This window comes from Schistocerca gregaria, chromosome 5, assembly GCF_023897955.1.
Source record: "Schistocerca gregaria isolate iqSchGreg1 chromosome 5, iqSchGreg1.2, whole genome shotgun sequence".
Taxonomy (NCBI): Eukaryota; Metazoa; Arthropoda; class Insecta; order Orthoptera; family Acrididae; genus Schistocerca; species Schistocerca gregaria.
Genome location: NC_064924.1, coordinates 431,171,981 through 431,190,451, shown reverse-complemented (window position 1 = coordinate 431,190,451; position 18,471 = coordinate 431,171,981).

Sequence of the window (18,471 nt, the reverse complement as noted above, 5' to 3'; positions counted from 1 at the left end):
CTACCAAGTCATGGTCCAAGGAATCCTCATCAGCATCCACATCCTCCCAGAATGATGATGGGTCCTCCACAAGGAATGAGGCCTAGGATGCCACCTACTGGCATGCCACCACCAGGTCCTGGACAACGAGTGCCCGGCCCGCCCATAGCGCACGGAGGACCTCAGGCACATAGTCACTCACAAGGACCACCATCACAAGGACACCCACCACTAGGTTTCCAGCATGGCAACTGGAATGGACCTCGAGCTGATGGCCTGCCTCAAGGACCTCATCCACAGGGCCCACAACAGAGACCACCACCTGGGATGCATCGCATTATCCCCCTCGTGGCCCACCACCAGGAACAATGCTGCCGGATCCACGGGGACCGCCATCTCTATCCCCACATCCACCACTGCTGGCAGCTCACCTCCAACTGCGCAACGCTACGCGCTGTTAACATCCAGCTGCCCAAGACTACAATGGATTATTACAACAATGCCAACCAACCACTGACTGCACACAGCCCAGCCAGTGATTTTTCATACAGAGCGCTATGTGGCGTTACCGATAAAAAAAACCTAAACAGCCTACTTACAGTATCTATGTGGACTTTATTATCTACTGATAAGACATTTTGCAATGAAAACAGTTGCCGCAGACGCTAACACCGTATGACAGATTCGGCAGGTGAGCCACCCAACCCCACTGCCTGTTGGACAACGAACACGCGTGCCGTGGAGCAAACTTACATCGAAACACACTCTGTGTGTGACAGGGCTTATGACTAACATTCCACTCCATGTTGCTCATACATTCTAAGACAAAAAAAAAACCACCACTAAGGAATTATCCGAATGGGGCAACAATCGGTATCTTCTACATCTACATCTACATCCGTACTCCGCAAGCCACCTGACGGTTTGTGGCGGAGGGTACCTAGAGTGCCTCCATCGGTTCTCCCTTCTGTTCCAGCCTCGTATTGTTCGTCGACAGAAAGATTGTCGGTATACCTCTGATTTTATCCTCATGGTCTCTTCGTGAGGTATACGTAGGAGGGAGCAATATACTGCTTGACTCCTCGGTGAAGGGGTGTTTTCGAAACTTCAACAGAAGCCCGTACCGAGCTACTCTTGCAGAGTCTTCCACTGGAGTTTACCTATCATTCCCGTAACGCTTCCGCGTTTACTAAATGATCTGCAACGAAGCGCGGTGCTCTCCGTTGGATCTTCTCTATCTCTTCTATCAACCCTACCTGGTACGGATCCCACACCGGTGAGCAGTATTCAAGCAGTGGGAGAACAAGCGTACTGTAACACATTTCCTTTGTTTTCGGACTGCATTTCCTTGGATTCTTCTAATGAATCTCAATCTGGTATCTGCTTTACCGACAATTTATTGTATATGGTCATTCCATTTTAAATCACTTTTAATGCCTACTCCCACATAATTTATGGAATTTACTGCTTCCCGTTGCTAACCTGCTATATTTTAGCTAAACGATAAAGGATCTTTCTTTATATGTATTCGCAGCACATTAGACATGAGATTCAGTTGCCATTCCCTGCACCATGTGTCAATTCGTTGCAGACCCTCCTGCATTTCAGTACAATTTTCCATTGTTACAACCTCTCGATGTACTACAGCATCATCCTGAAAAAGCCTCAGTGAACTTCCGATGTAGATATGATGTACATGTGCAAACAAAGAAATGATTAAAATTTTAAAAAAATGGATGATTTGTTCAAGAGAAAGGGATCCACAAATTAAGGAAGTCATTCACGCGTTGGTCCACCTCTCGCCTTTATGCAAGCATTTATTCGGCTTGGCATTAGTTATTGGACGTCCTCCTGACGGATATGCTGCCAAATTCTGTCCAAACAGCGCGTTAGGTCGTCTAAATCCCTAGATGGTTGGAGGGTCCTGCTCGTAATGCTCCAGATATTCTCCATTAAGGAGAGATCGAGCGTCATTGCTGGCAAAGGTAGGGTTTAGCAAGCACGAAGACAGCCAGTAGAAAATATAACCGTGTGCGGGCGGGCATTATCTTACGACGTGTTGGCATTGCAGCATTCACCGGGGTATCTCCAGAAACATCACTGGTCATCGGAACTCAGTTCGAAGGGACATTCATCGCTGAAGGCAATTCTACTGCAGTCAATAAGATTCCAGCCCGAAGACGTGTCTGTACACGCCCCGAACAGCAGTGCGGTAGCAATGAATTCTCCTGCCATAGAACCCGGCAACAAGAAGTGATGGTTTGGGGTGCTTTTTCTTTTTGTAGCAGGTTCTCTCCGGTTGTAATGAGTGACACCTTTACAGCGCACCTCTACGTCGACGATATTTCACACCCCTCTTTGTTGCCCTTCATGGCAAACAATCCTGGGTTTACGTACAGTATACAGAGAATTTGCTGCATTAGAAAATTGCAGCGAAATGCAGGAAGATCTGCAGCGGATAGGCACTTGGTGCAGGGAATGGCAACTGACCCTTAACATACACAAATGTAATGTATTGTGAATACATGGAAAGAAGGACGATAGTAGAACAAACACTGGTAGCAGTTACTTCTGTAAAAGGAAATGTAGTCCATCAACAAAGGAGGTGGCTTACAAAACACTCGTTCGGCCTGTACTGAGTATTGCTCATCAGTGTGGGATCCGTACCAGGTCGGATTGACAGAGGAGATAGTGAATGTCCAAAGAAGAGCGGCGCGTTTCGTCACAGGGTTATTTGGTAAGCGTGATAGCGTTACGGAGATGCATAGCAAACTCAAGTGGCAGACTCTGCAAGAGAGGCGCTCTGCATCGCGGTGCAGCTTGCCGTCCAGGTTCCGAGAGGGTGCGTTTCTGGAAGAGGTATCGAATATATTGCTTCCCCCTACTTATAGCTCCCAAGGAGATCACGAATGTAAAATTAGAGAGATTCGAGCGCGCGCGGAGCCTTTCCGGCAGTCGTTCTTCCTGCGAACCATTCGCGAGTGGAACAGGAAAGGGAGGTAATGACAGTGGCACGTAAAGTGCCCTCCGCCACACACCGTTGGGTGGCTTGCGGAATAAAAATGTAGATGTAGATGTAGATCGCCACGATGATGTCCGCCCACTCACGGCGTGTGTTTGCACGTCCTGCCTTCAAGCTTGCCAAACCATATCCTGGCCAGCAAGGTCGCCGGATCTCTCCCCAGTTGAGAAAGTTTGGAATATTACGGGCAGGGCCTTCCAACCAGCTCGTGATTTTGACTATCTAACAAATCAACTGCACGATATCCGTCAGGAGAGCATCCAATGACTGTATCAACCAATGCCAATCCGAGCAAGGGCCAGAGTTGGACCAACACGTTATTGACTTGCTCAATTTGTGAAGTTCTTCCTCGTGATTAAATCATCCAATTTATTGAAATTGTAATCATTTGTTTGTTGTGTCAGAGCCTATTTTTCGTATCGTTCTCAAATTATTTTCGCTCCCAGGAGGCTCGTAAGAAATAAGTCGCCACTGTTGGTGAACGTCTTGTGCCAAAGACATGTTTTTCATAAATAGAGCGACTGTGGAAATGAGGTGAATCGATATCGCCGAGAGAAGTGCGGGTTCCGGGGACCAAGGCGGCCCTGGCCGGTCGGGTTTCGGCGGCGCGGGAAGAGCCGTCTCGCCTTTCTGGCGGCGGAAGTCTGCGGCCTCAGCCCGAGCAGGCGGCCGCTTCCGCTCCCACGCGGCACCCACACTTGTTGGCCCACGCATCCTACCTGCCACGCGCCGCCATACGCCACGGCGACCGGCTCTACACCTCGCCACTTTCTTCCCGATCCGGAAACAGGGCGCCTCATTTCCATATTCAACTAGCAGCTGAGTTATCGTCTTGAACACTTCATCCTCTTCCCTGTTCCGTTTAAGCGACCTCTGTATCTAATGAGACGGCTATCTGTTTCCTTGGAAATATCGAGTCGTGTTGATTTTAGGGTACTGTGGCGAAGCTACACACGTAGCCCATAGAAAAATCAGACGATAGTTAGCTTAGTACGTGTGGCTTACTGTGGCAGATGTTTTCTTATGTGAACTAGCTAGCAGCTTCAGCCGAGAGGTGTCACTACCATCCAAGCGGCGAAATATTACGTTTACTACAACAAGTTATATGGCACCTTTGCCATATGTCAAAGGGAATAAAACTTGGTACAACATTTTTTTATATCAGTGTCAGTGTCTGTTTCAGCCCATATCTTCAATACCTTTTGTGATACACAAAAGCAAAATTTATACTTTTGTGAATAAGCAACTTTCTTATAAGCTGTTTAGATAAAGTCAATAAAGACGTTCAACTATGTATCTAGCATTTCAATAACAAAGAAGAACATATATTCTGAAAAATAACTGAATTTTACTCAGCAATTTTATCAAATGTTGACGTCACGGCTTCTGTGAATTATCGCCGATTTCACTTTTATTTTTATTTATTTATTAATTTATTTGTAGTTTTGGGTAAGTAGATGATGACATAAATGAAACTTCCTGGCAGATTAAAACTGTGTGCCAGACCGAGACTCGAACTCGAGACCTTTGCCTTTTGTGGGCAAGTGCTCTACCATCTGAGCTACCCAAGTACGACTCACGCCCCGTCCTCGCAATTGTACTTCCGGCGGGGACGGGTTGTGAGTCGTGGTAGGATAGCTCAGTTGGTAGAGCACTTGCCCGCGAAAGGCAAAGGTCCCGAGTTTGAGTCTCGGCACGGCACACAGTTTTAATATGCCAGGAAGTTTCAAAATCAGCGCACTCTCCGCTGCAGAGTGAAAATTTTATTCGAGAAATAAATGTTTTATTTATGTGACGTGTCAATATTTGCAGTTGTAAGTAACTGAATGCACACAAGCATGGGAACCTGCTTGTTTTTCGGGGCTCTGTAATCGTAATATCTAGTTCAGTCTTCCAGACAATCGATGAAGGGGTTAAATTTCTCTCACTTTTTTTTTTCTTTTCTGAAATTTAAAATTTAATAATTCTGTCTAATGTAACTTGACAATGGCGTTGACACAGGATTGGAAATGGGGAAGCGTGTAGACCTAAATAGAAAGCTGATTGGCTGTGTTGCGACTCGACCAATCAGTAGCAAGATATTTCGTGATATTAAAACTGTGAGTGAGATTGCGACATGGAGTCTGCAGGACTCAGCGTCCATTTCACGTTACGGTCAGGCGTGTTCACGCACATCTCTGCAAAAATGTTTTTAGGACCTGTGAGATTTAAAGGACTGTGGTGCATAGGGAAGTGGTACTAGAAAACAATTATTGCACCTTTTAGTACATCTAATGCGGCTAATTTTCCTTACAATTTTTTATTTTAGCCAAGAAGTTCGTCGCACTCTTGGCAGGCGTGTGTTGCATAAAAAAATCATCTGAAGGTGAGTTAACATTTCTTATGCAGGCATTCCAGCAGCAAACCCGGGGAGACTACCAAGAACTATTACTTTGTGAAAGTCTGTGCAGTCACGTCCTACAAACAAAGTTTGGAGAGTTCCGTCTCAAGCTCTCTGCATCTGAGATGGTACAGTCTGGCTGAACGCGTTGCGAATGCCCATATTTTGTGCCGGGTGATAGCAACTGCTTGCAATTGCATCTGAGATGGTACAATCTGGCTGAATGCCTTGCGAATGCCCATCTTTTGTGCCGGGTGATAGCAACTGCTTGCAAATAAATACGGGTATCTGTGGGTGAGTTTTCGAGAAGGTAGATGTCCGAATGTAGCATAATTATTACATAGCACTAAGACAACTAAAATACAAACAATCGACTCTCCCCATCTTCACAGTACGTTTCGTTTTGATGCATGCCTTTAAGATTAAGATTAGAGACTCTCCGAACCATGCGGCTGAAATAGACATGTATCGTCAGCACATCGCCAGAATACCGTACATTTTAAAAACGCTGGTTTGAGTACCGGCTTCTCAGAGTTCTCCGCAAAAAGACTGATCACCAGGAGAGACAAAGGACCTCTGTAGCGACATCGACACACTCACTGTAAAATAAAATGGCCCCCTTGCAGAGTGTGTGCTCGAATGTTGCTGTCACGTTTTTATAAATAACAAGTCAGAACTTCTAGTGCTGTTTAAAAATAAAATTTAACAAAAATGTTCAAATGCATAAATGAATCTCGTCGTAGGTTTAGTACAGTTTCCCTGATGCTGGACTTGTTTGTTAAGACACCTTGGTTAGGAACAATACATGCTGCCCTAATGACAACGAGGTGTTCGTTAGTCTACCACAACTAAGAGTATGTCCACTTACAACATGGTATGTTCACTACAGATATTATAAAAGTATTCATGACAGGGAGCTGTTTCTATATTGTTCACAACAGGTCAGAATTACCAAAGTTTTCCTCATTACGCTGTTTGTGGAGGCGTTTATCGATCCAACGATATCTTCAGTCGCATAGTGAAACACTGATTTTATGAGAGTGGAGAAGAACAACATGATGGTAAGACAAGAGCGTGGTCGGGGGACGTCGAATCGAAGAAGAGTTTCCATATAAAATATTGGAGGTAGGAATTTTTAGCCTTTTCAGTAGAAGAAAGATTGATCTGAGAAGGGAAGGATGGTTAATTTTTTATTCCTGTGTTGTTTTTCTCCGTGAAATTATTTTACATTTACTGATTTACTGTACCTGTTAGAATAAAAGTCCATTCAAGTTCTCTGTATATTACCAAAAATTAAAACATGTTACCTTTAAGTTTCATAATTAATAATATAGCACCTTACAGTACTAAATGTCGACTATCTTCTTACAATGCTGTTTCTGCAGTAGAGCATATTATCTCTACAAACGTTTAGTACACTTGCCTTAGTATTCAGACCTTTCGCAGTGAACGTAACAGAAATTTTCCGTCCAATGCAACCAGCCATGTGTGGGAATGTTAAGTTTGTGTGGCTTTGACTGTTCAGTTCGACCAATTATTGTCTTCAGCTAATTTAACCATTAACTGCGCTCTTTCTCGCAACAGGTATTAAATGGGGCAAGTCAGTCTGAATTCTTACACTTCATCACTCTCATCGCTGATTGGCTATCGTTTAATAGCGATAGCTGCACCACACCGCGTTTCCTACGCAATGGAACATTTTGCTCGATTCGACACCTATTCTGCATTTCCTTCACTACGAGGCTGTTTTTTCCACTTTCCAGTTCTCTCCTGCGAGGAAAACTATCATTATACTCTACCTTCATCAGTGCTGAGTACTAGAGAGCCCGTGTCTGCTCGTTCCCTACGGAGGGTGTTCCTTTCCATAGGCGAAACATTGCTCTACTGTGTGTACTGTGTAGCTTTCGCCAACACTCAGCCGAGTGGATTTGCAGTGTGGCACTAGCCCACTCAGCCACCGAACTACATGCTTGTAGTGTACCCAAATATACACTGTCGTGCAAAACGTATGATCAAATGTAACTTTCACATGACGTGTCTTTGCCAAGTGACATGGCTCAATGAAACTTTGGCCATACTACGAAAGAGCTTTTACAGTATATCAAAGAATTTAACTGAAATAAATACGAATGAGACTAAAAGAAACTACTTATTCAGACAATAATTACGCTGAAGTGACTGCGATTCACAGTGGTTGCCTGGATATTACAAAAGGTGGGACGTGGTTCTTAATATGGTGTGTGATGACCACGGACAGCAGTGAATTTTCTGTAACGTACTGCCATGCAGGCCACAAGGTTAGTAACGAGTTCCTGTGGGAGGTCATATCATTTGTGTACCAGCGCGGTTGACAAACACTTGGTGAACGCTGATGCACACGGACGTGCCGCAGTAGGTCTCCCTAATATTTCAACATACGGTCGATGGAAACGAAATCGGAGAACGAGAAACCCAATCAAATGAAATGCGTCAGGCTGTAGTTAGCCTCGAACTTCATTCTAATTATGTACATTTACTGAATACGTAATGTAGGACTTAATTCTCAAGGGGCGTGAGTGATGATTTCGGACGTTACCCATTCCCGCTTTTAACACATTTTGCTGTGTTGAACCTCTGCGTAGTTACACGGTAGAACTGCAGAGCGACGGCCAAAGGATGCCGTTAGGACAGGCCGCACGATGGGTTTTGGGGGGGGGGGGGGGAGGGGGAGAGGGAAGACAGCGTCCGGGGAACCAGTCACCCCGATGTAGGCGACTTCCGCTGCCCGTTTCAGCATAGTACTTCAGAGGTTCGGCGGTTTCTCCCTTTGAGGAGATTAATATTTCCGTGAACTGACGGAGCCTGGGCCAGGGCGGTGCGCCAATGGCCTCCCGTTCTTCCGCAATACCACGAAGCCTGGAAATTGTTAGTGACCACCCGCGTTGGGGCGACTGGGTGCCAGGCTGTAAAAGCGTGCAGCTTCGGGCGCAATGTGGGGAGTAACACTCGTAACGGATGGACGCAACTTTATCTCACTCAATATCATTCGGTCACGCTTAGTGCTTGATCTCTTGGCTATGACTTTATTATAGGGTATTCCCTCATGCTTCGCTTACCAAATGCAATCTTCACAACCGGAACGACCCCATATTTACATTCAGTTACATTCTGCGCTAGGATTTGTTACTAGAGTCATCTTAATTCCTTTACGAGCCACACCCTAGCAATTAACGTAATTATTTCCACGAACTCAGGTTTTGCACTCATTTCTTCTAGGAGAGAGATTTTGTTTACTTCTTTTTCTTCAGTGGTAATTTACATTCGACTAATCTGTTAATAAATCATAATGTTCCTGAATTCCTATTTCATTCCAGTAGCCATCTAGTCCAATCGCTATTTCATGCTTATTAATTTCATTTAAAGCTCACAGCTACGGTTTGTATGTCAGGCCCTGCTTCCGAATAGTAGTCGGGCGATTATCGTACAAACAGGGGATAATCGGTGCATATCAAAGGCACAGTAAAAGTGTAACCCTAACCCCAGCGGCGTCTTGCACCATTCGCTGAATATTCTCTCGTTCCAAGAACTCTCCACCTACGCTGTTCGATGTGGTCACACAGCGCCATCCATTAAACTCAAGTCAGGGCTAAATGTGGTACTGAATACATGTACATGGAGAAGGAGTACAGCGTACCAATAACACCGACCGGTGAGTGTACCGTCTTCAAAAGATTTACAGGCCAGTACACGCATGCAACATTATGTCTCACCACACAGTATCACCTTGACCACCAAAACGATGCATCACGTGTTCCCACCTCTCGCGATATGAGGCTACGTCCAACACTGTCGAATATTATGGCTTCAGTGGTCGAGGGGTAATGGTGTGGGGAGGCATAATGTTGCGTGGGTGTAAAGATCTCCAAACCTTTGAATAAGGTACACTCACTGGTTAACGTTTTGTGAAACGCTATTTTTTCCCTATGTGCATCTATTCAGAAGTGCATTCCGGCCTCACTTTATTTTTAATGATGAAAATACACAACTGTATCTAACAGCGCAGGTAGAGCAGTTCTTGGACTAAGAGGATATTTGGCGAATGGACTAGCCTGCCCGTTCGCCCTACTAAAATTCCACAGAGCAGATGTGGGATGCGTTGGGAGGACCTACTTCAGCACGTCCAAATGCTACCACAAGATCTCCTTATCCCCTATGGCGATTGCGGGAGAACGTTGCAGAGCATCTATTGGCGTCTGTGGTGATCATATACCATATTAAGAACCATGTCCCGCTTTTTTTTTTAATTCAGGGTACCAACATTATTCGCAGTCAATCAGCTGAGCGGTCAGTGTGACTCATTGGCGACCTGCAGGACGGGGTTCGATTCCCGGCTGGGTAGCGGATTTTCTCCGCTCGTGGACTGGATGTTGTGCTGCCTTTCTTCATCATCATTTCATCCCCATCCGGCGCGCAGGTCGCCCAATGTGGCGTCGAATGTAGTAAGACCTGCACCAATGCGGCCGGATCTGCCCCGCAAGGACCTCCCGGCCAATGACGCCAAACGCTCATTTCATTTCCATTGGCTTTGGTTAAAAGTTTCATTTCTTTTCGTCTCATTGCGAATTTCTTTTAGCTCTGTAATCTAGTAGTTCTTTTACTCACGGTCCAAGTTTCATACAGCTATGTTACTTGGCATCAAAAAGTAATGCGGAAGTTACTTCTTTCCCTAAGTTTTACACAAATGTTTGTAAAGTCTGCGACTGAGAGGATATGATTCGCCAAATAGTACTACATTTTTTTTTCTATTTTCACGTCTTACGTTAATCTGCTTGTGTTGAGCGCGAAGTGTAGTCCTCTACTGCAAGCGTTGATTATCTTCAGAACAGTATGCATTTCACAACAGTTTTCGCATATATATATATATATATATATATATATATATATATATATATATATATATATATATATATATATAACTACGTCATTTGCGATTTTGCGTACTATGCTGCTTTACGATATGCTCCATGGTTCTTCGGAATCTGAAAATGAATCCGCACTGAATGTGGTGTACTGCGTTCTGTTTACTTCACTGTTTCACACTAGTTGCTTACCTGCTACTCAGTAAAGAACAAATAGAGCTTGTCGGTATTCCTGCAGAGTAACCTCCACGCGTATCGCAAACAACGATGCCACACAACTTTTCTATTTATTGCCAAACACTGGCCTTGTGTAAATAGGGTTCCTTCAACTTTTTCACTTATCAGAGACTTCTCCAATGACATAATTTTTGTTCAAATTTCCAGACGGTTCTTAACGAGTTACTACTGAGGTAGAGTATCTTAACTCTTTATTATAGGAGTGACTGTAAAAACGCCAACCCCAATCGCGAGTTCAGTAACAACAAAACCATTTCGAAAGTCTAGTGCGCGCAGCAAGCCTTGTCTGATCGCCATACTTCTGCCAGACCGTCGGTAGAACGTTTATGATAATTGTTTCCGGATTTGGTCGCTAAGATTATATACGGCAATCGGATCGTTTTTAAGATGATTTTTGGCACCACTCGTAACCTTAAGGCGTTCTAAGAACTAAACCTGTTGTAAAACTATAAAAGGTACGTGTGTTTTTGGATAGGAGGTTTTTAACCCAAACATCTACATCTAATCTACATTTATACTTCGCAAGCCACCCAACGGTGTGTGGCGGAGGGCACTTTACGTATCACCGTCATTACCTCCCTTTCCTGTTCCAGTCTCGTATGGTTCGCGGGAAGAACGACTGCCTGAAATCCTCCTTGCGCACTCGAACCTCTCTAATTTTACATTCGTGATATCCTTGGGAGGTATAAGTAGGGGGACGCAATATATTCGATACCTCCTCCAGAAACGCACCCTCTCGAAACCTGGACGGCAAGCAACACCGCGATGCAGAGCTCCTCTCTTGCAGAGTCCGCCACTTGAGTTTGCTAAACATCTCCGTAACGCTATCATGGTTACAACATAACCCTGTGACTAAACGCCCCGCTCTTCATTGGATCTTCTCTACCTTCTCCGTCAACCCGATCTGTTACGGATCCCACACTGATGAGCAATACTCAAGTATAGGTCGAACGAGTGTTTTGTAAGCAACCTCCTTTGTTGATGGACTACGTTTTCTAAGGACTCTCCCAATGAATCTGAACCTGGTACCAGCCTAACTAACAATTAATTTTATGTGATCATTTCACTTCAAATTGTTCCGAACGCATACTCCCAGATATTTTGCAGAAGTAACTGCTACCAGTGTTTGTTCCGCTATCATATAATCATACAATAAGGGATCCTTCTTTCTATGTATTCGCAATACATTACATTTATCTACGTTTCACTGCAGTTGCAGCATTTTCAGCAGGCTTTTATTTTTCATTTGTTAAAGATAAAGCGTGTTCTTATCTGTTTATATATATGTAGCTATTAGTTTTTTAATCGTAATTACAAATATTTGAAAAGAACCACAAAAATCACGAATTCATTCCTTTTTATCACATGGTGTGATTTTTTTGATGTGCTGTGTTTCCACAGTGACCGTTTTGTTCCCCAGTGTGTCATCTGCAACCACTTATACCTTTAAGTAGATAAATTGTTTAAGCCACAATTACGATTTGAAAATTTGTTATTTCTATGCCTGAAATTTAAATTCTGTGTGTGTGTGTGTGTGTGTGTGTGTGTGTGTGTGTGTGTGTGTGTGTGTGTGTGTGTGTCTATTTACAAAATGTTTCACTTACATTTTACTTTTAGTCATTTTCATCACTGTCAAACACTATATATTGAGTTGCCACTGTCACTCTCACTGTAACTGTTTCGCTGCTTTACCAGCTGTTATCTTTAACAGATGAAAAATAAAAGCCCACTGAAGATGCTGCAACTGCAGTGAAACATGTTTGGGTTAAAAAACAAAATTGTGTTTTGCTAAAGGTGGACCCTATCCAAAAACATACGTATTGTAAAAGCAAACAGGGAAGAAAAGAGCTTCAACCCCAATATGATTATAAAAGTATAATAATGCAGGTAAGACAGTTTTCATTAATCATTAATATTACTTTCATAATTAATACGCACACACCTACTATAGAGGAAAATTCATTCGTCAACCAGGAAATACTGAAACATAATCACGAAAAGTATAGGAAAAAGTTTAATAAAGTATTACACACCGCCTGAAGTCTCCATGAGCGGGAAAAGTCGTGCTACAGACTGAATGACTGGTAATGGCCTACCTACTGGCGCAGACAACAGGGCGCAGCGATTTAGGAACGACACTACATGATCAGTTGCCTAACTACGCTGGAAACAATGTCTCCGCGAGACCCAGGATGAGGGAGCTCATGGCGCCCAAAAGAAGTAAAATGAAAGGAGAAAGTGGAAATATAGAGAATATGGCACACACTGAGGTGACAAAAGTCATGGGATAGCGATGTGCACCTTCACAGATGGCGCTAGCATTGCATACACAAGTTATAAAAGAGCAGTGCATTTGCAGAGCTGTCATTTTTATTCAGGTGATTCATGTGAAAAGGTTTCCAAGATGAGTACGGCAGCACGACGGGAATCAAGAAACTCTGAACGCAGATTGGTAGTCGGAGACAGACGCATGGGACATTCCATCTTGGAAATCATTAGGGAACTCGACATTCCAAGACTCACAGTGTCAAGAGTGTGCAAAGAATACAAAATTGCACGCATTACCTTCCACCACAAACGCATTCGCCGATGGTGTTCAAGAGGAGCGGCGTTTGCGTGTTATCAATGCTAAAAGACAAGTAACACTAGGTAAAATAACCGCAGGAATCAATATGGGACGTACGATGAACGTATCCGTTAGGACAGTGCGCCGAAATGTGGCGTTAATGGGCCGTGGCAGCAGACGACCGAAGCGAGTGCCCTTGCTAACTGCACGGCATCGCCTGCAACGTCTCTCCTGGTCACGTGACCATATCGGTTGGACACTAGACGATTGGCCCCTGGACGACTGGAAAAGTGTGGCCTGGTCAGATAAGCCCCGATTTCAGTTTGTTTGAACTCATAGAAGGGTTCGAATGAAGTGCAGAACCCACGAAGCCATGGAGCCTACATGTCAACAAGGCACTGTGCAGGTTGATGCTGGCTCCACTATTGTGTGGGATGTTTTTACGTGGACTGAACCGATAACTGACTCGAAATCGGTACGTTCGGCTGCTGGGAAACAGTTTTCGGTTGTTTGAAATTGCCCCTAAAGGCGGAAGAATCAGCAATGATCAACGAAGTGAGGAAGCAGAAGGTAATGGAAATCACTGCATTAAAGACACGTAACGTGTATCTACAGGACAGGTGGCCTGTAGTTGAAGAAATGTCATGATGATCTCTCCATTGGCCAAAGATTCCGGAATAGTCCCCCATTCGGATCTCCGGGAGGGGACTGCCAAGGGGGAGGTTACCATAAGAAAAAGATTGAATAATCAACGAAAGGATAATGTCCTACGAGTCGGGGCGTGGAAGTCAGAAGCTTGAACGTGGTAGGGAAACTAGAAAATCTGAAAAGGGAAATGCAAAGACTCAATCTAAATATAGTAGGGGTCAGTGAAGTGAAGTGGAAGGAAGACAAGGACTTCTGGTCAGATGAGTATCGGGTAATATCAACAGCAGCAGAAAATGGTATAACAGGTCTGGATTCGTTACGAATAGGAAGGTAGGGCAGAGGGTGTGTTACTGTGAACAGTTCAGTGACCGGGTTGTTCTAATCAGAATCGACAGCAGACCAACACCGACAACGATAGTTCAGGTATACATGCCGACGTCGCAAGCTGAAGATGAACAGATAGAGAAAGTGTATGAGGATATTGAAAGGGTAATGCAGTATGTAAAGGGGGACGAAAATCTAATAGTCATGTGCGACTGGAATGCAGTTGTAGGGGAAGGAGTATAAGAAAATGTTACAGGAGAATATAGGCTTGGGACGAGGAATGAAAGAGGAGAAAGACTAATTAAGTTCTGTAACAAGTTTCAGCTAGTAGTAGCGAATACCCTGTTCAAGAATCACAAGAGGGGGAGGTATACTTGGAAAAGGCCGGGAGATTCGGGAAGATTTCAATTAGATTACATCATGGTCAGACAGAGATTTCGAAATCTGGTACTGGATTGTAAGGCGTACCCAGGAGCAGATATAGACTCAGATCAAAATATAGTGGTGATGAAGAGTAGGCTGAAATTCAAGACATTAGTCAGGAAGAATCAATACGCAAAGAAGTGGGATACGGTAGTTCTAAGGAATAACGAGATACGTTTGAAGTTCTCTAACGCTATAGATACAGCAATAAGGAATAGTGGAGTAGGCAGCACAGTTGAAGAGGAATGGACATCTCTAAAAAGGGCCATCACAGAAGTTGGGAAGGAAAACATAGGTACAAGAACGGTAGCTGCGAAGAAACCATGGGTAACAGAAGAAATACTTCAGTTGATTGACGAAAGGAGGAAGCACAAACACGTTCCGGGGAAATCAGGAATACAGAAATACAAGTCGCTGAGGAATGAAATAAATAGGAAGTGCAGGGAAGCTAAGACGAAATGGCTGCAGGAAAAATGTTAAGACATCGAAAAAGATATGATTATCGGAAGGACAGACCCAGCATACAGGAAAGTCAAAACAACCTTTGGTGACATTAAAAGCAGCGGTGGTAACATTAAGAGTGCAACGGGAATTCCACTGTTAAATGCAGAGGAGAGAGCAGATAGGTGGAAAGAATACATTGAAAGCCTCTATGAGGGTGAAGATTTGTCTGATGTGATAGATGAAGAAACAGGAGTCGATTTAGAAGAGATTGGGGATCCAGTATTAGAATCGGAATTTAAAAGAGCTTTGGAGGACTTAGGTCAAATAAGGCAGAAGGGATAGATAACATTCCATCAGAATTTCTAAAATCATTACGGGAAGTGGCAACAAAACGACTATTCACGTTGGTGTGTAGAATATATGAGTCTGGCGACATACCACCTGACTTTCGGAAAAGCATCATCCACACAATTCCGAAGACGGCAAGAGCTGACAAGTGCGAGAATTATTGCACAATCAGCTTAACAGCTCATGCATCGAAGCTGCTTACAAGAATAATATACAGAAGAATGGAAAAGAAAATTGAGAATGCGCTAGGTGACGATCAGTTTGGGCTTAGGAAAAGTAAAGGCACGAGTGAGGCAATTCTGACGTTACGGCTAATAATGGAAGCAAGGCTAAAAAAAAATCAAGACACGTTCATAGGATTTGTGGACCTGGAAAAAGCGTTCGACAATATCAAATGGTGCAAGCTGTTCGAGATTCTGAAAAAAGTAGGGGTAAGCTATAGGGAGAGACGGGTCATATACAATATGTACAACAACCAAGAGGGAGTAATAAGAGTGGATTACCTTCGTCTTTCTCCGATCTACTCTCAAACCATACTGTGTTCAAAAATGGTTCAAATGGCTCTGAGCACTATGGGACTCAACTGCTGTGGTCATTAGTCCCCTAGAACTTAGAACTACTTAAACCTAACTAACCTAAGGACATCACACACATCCATGCCCGAGGTAGGATTCGAACCTGCGACCGTAGCAGTCCCACGGTTCCGGACTGCGCGCCTAGAACCGCGAGACCACCGTGGCCGGCCCATACTGTGTACTCATTAGACTGTTCATTCCGTTCAGCAGATCATTTAATTCTTCTTCACCTTCACTCAGGATAGCAATGTCATCAGTGAATCGTATCATTGATATCCTTTCACCTTGTATTTTAATTCCACTCCTGAATCTTTCTTTTATTTCCATCATTGCTTCCTCGATGTACAGATTGAAGAGTAGGGGCGAAAGGCTACAGCCTTGTCTTACACCCTTGTTACACTACGCAGGGCAAATGAGGCCCGGCACGACATCAGGAAGTTTTCGTCAACTCAGCGTATACCGGTGCATGTTCGTAAATGTGCGTGGTATGTTGGTGTTCAGTAACTGTTTTCGGTACTCGAACTTCGAAGGGAAGCTAAACGGATTTCGGTCCGTTCACACTTTGTCAGTAGTTCACAGACACATGTCACGTACACGATAGGGCCTATATTACCCCACCGCACCGCAACAAGACAAACAAGTACGCTGATTGGAAGGAAAACAGCATATGAAGGGTCGCTACATCTACAGTCTTAATTTATATTCTGAAAACAGTTGCGAAGTGCACAACAGGGTGTATTTCATATTTTACGATGTCTTCTTGTGACGTTCGCGTATGGGGAGTGGGAAGAATGGCTGCTTAAATGACTCTGTTACGCCTCTGTGTGCGCTGTGATTAGTGAAATCTTTTCTCAATAAATACAGGAGCGATTCGCAGGGGTTGTAGTACATTCCCAGATTCCTCGCTTAAATCTAGATTTTGAAACACGGTAAGTTGGTTTTGTTGAGAAATTTGGCGTATATCTCCAAGCGTCTGCCAGTTGAGACGTTTCGACATAGCTTCTAGCGCTCTCGCAAGGTTTGAACAAACCTGTATTCATTTTTGTCATCCTTCTTTGCATATTTGAAATATCACATGATCCGCTGTTGGTCCTATTCTATAACGAATCACACACTTTTCAGCAGTACCCTAAGGTGGGTCACACGTAAGTAATCTATTTTGTAGACTGATTGTCCTCTCCTGTTATCCCACCAGTGCGCCGAAGTCTGTCACTTGCTTTACTTACGACTGAGCATTGTTGTGGTTGCACTTCTTATCCCTACAAATCATTACAGGAACGTACTTCCATGAGCTGACCGATTACCGGCGTCAGAAGTGACTCACTGATACTGTTTATTATTTGACAGCGAAATTTTCCTAACAGTCGTCCAGTTGAGATGTTACTTTATTTTACTTTCGCTAACAATTTTGGCAGTTCATTATGCCATCTTCAGGCCCCAGATGCACCTCTCAGAAATAATCGATATTGGCCTACTTGGGTCATACGTTTCTGGAGGTCATGAATTAGTATCTCAAGTGCTTCCTTCGAAGAAATCGCTTTATCCATCAAAGATGGGCATAGTAAATTAATAGCGTGGCCAGCTCGTAATTAGTTTTCTTGGTCTGGGTAAGTTTTTACACGCAGTGGCTTTCGCGCATTTACATTAGGGTAGTGTACAGTATGTGTAATCTGTAATGATCTAGGGGTGAGCAGCTGTAGAAAATCTTTTGTTATGATCATACCTTGTTTCTCAAAAGTATTAAAAATTGAAGACACATTTTACTTTTTGGTTAATTTAGGAGGAGAGCGGCCGAGGTTGTGTCGGGGTTGGTGGAGGTGATGTGGGTAGGGTGGAGGGAGGGCTATAAGACATGAACTATGGTCAATGTTTCACCGGGTAGGGAACTGATGCGGGAATATGGAGGACTTGCCCTGAGGCCCTCATGACGTAATTACCACCCTGCATACGTTGTAGAAATTTCTATCCACATACATAAATGCTACCACAAAAAAATATCTCATCAGTTGTAATATTTCTGGCTTAGTCTGCCATCACATTATGCTCCAAGAAGCTGTTCCCAGAGAAGTGGAGATGCAAGAAGTATATAGATGACGAAATGTGGTGTGAGGTACCTGTGACAGATGTTAGATTCGGTATCATTCCCGTGAGAAAGACCGCCTGCATAATGCTACTGCACTGTGATTGGCTGCTGTGTTCGGAGCAAGGGCGCCAAAACGTTAAAGTATTGTTATTATTATTAGTTAAACTACTCATTGGAATGACTTCAATTTTTAATATAAATATCTCTCAACAGCTGACTATCAATAAGTCATTTTAGAATTATTAAAAACAACTTAAATCAAAAACAAAATATTGACGAAATTGCAGAAGAAGCACTTCGGAAGCGTTCGAGTCACGCCTTTTCTGGTAAAGTCATTTCCAGAACGCACGAGATTTCTAATAAAAAAAATGGATTTTTGCCCATAGAAAAATTACGCTCACTGTAGACAGTGGTAAGTCCTTATCCTTATTAATCTCACAAGTCATTCGCTTTGATAAAACTGGTTATGAAGACATAGGGTAAGGTGAGACTCGAAGACTTCCACCGTGAAATATAGTCAATGGAAATTTACATTCATTATTTA